Source organism: Eimeria mitis, genomic scaffold, assembly GCF_000499745.2.
Source record: "Eimeria mitis Houghton genomic scaffold, Emh_scaff2796, whole genome shotgun sequence".
Classification (NCBI taxonomy): domain Eukaryota; phylum Apicomplexa; class Conoidasida; order Eucoccidiorida; family Eimeriidae; genus Eimeria; species Eimeria mitis.
In genome coordinates this window covers 3,913-4,791 of record NW_013571135.1, presented here as the reverse complement: position 1 = coordinate 4,791, position 879 = coordinate 3,913, and the positions used below count along the sequence as shown (strand labels likewise).

Sequence of the window (879 nt, the reverse complement as noted above, 5' to 3'; positions counted from 1 at the left end):
ATATATATATATATATATATATATATATATATATATATATATATTTATAAAGATGTACTATACATGAACCCAAGCATACAGAGATAGACGGATGAGCCCATCTCTGCATCGTTTCAAATTGCGCAGCGAAGGCCTTTCCTAATTCAACTTTTTTTTGTTGTTGGTTTACGGCTTTACTACCAGCACGAACAGTATTACACCCCCATCCCCCCCCGCTTTCAGTTTATTTATTTATTTATTTATTTATTTGTTGGCATCAGCAGCATATTATATATATCTGCAGGTAGATGGATGAGAAGCAAGAAAAACTGAGCTTTCCGTGTTTCTTGTTTAATTCGAGTGAAAAATGTTGTTTCCTTTTCTACACCACCGTTCTCCATCTCTTGTATTTTATTATATTGTATTATATATATATATATATGTATATTTTTTTATTATATTTTACTATATTATATTACTATTCACCTAGTTCGCGGATATAAAAAGAAAACAAACAAAACACAAAAATATTTAATTACCTTTCTTGCTGTATGCAAAACCTGTTTCAATAGGTCTGCTTCTGGCCCACAAAAAAGACCATCTGAGCAATCACTACAAAAACGCCAGAAATCTTTTCCAGCACAATTCGATGATTCTGCTTTCACTCCTCCCGCTATATTTACACCCCAATGCAACTGAGACGAATTCTGAACCACCATATCCCCCATACACTGCGCTCCTGCATACACCTGAAACAAGAGAGAGAAAAAAAAACGGAAGAAAAACGAAATCAGAACAATAAAAAGAAAAGAAAATGCAATAATTTCAATATATATAAGTTCTATATATTCAATATCAAACATAGCATGTCTTAGGAAATACTAGTCAACCCGACAGACA

The 879-nt window shown here is 32.7% G+C and overlaps 1 protein-coding gene across 1 annotated transcript in view; it reads right to left on the bottom strand.

Annotated features, from left to right (window-relative positions):
* The window catches only part of EMH_0058860 (uncharacterized protein), a gene marked incomplete at both ends in the record, with an annotated part of 4,252 nt that overhangs the window by 2,394 nt on the left and 979 nt on the right, over nt 1-879 (bottom strand). The gene's annotated exons all lie outside the window — the stretch shown is intronic.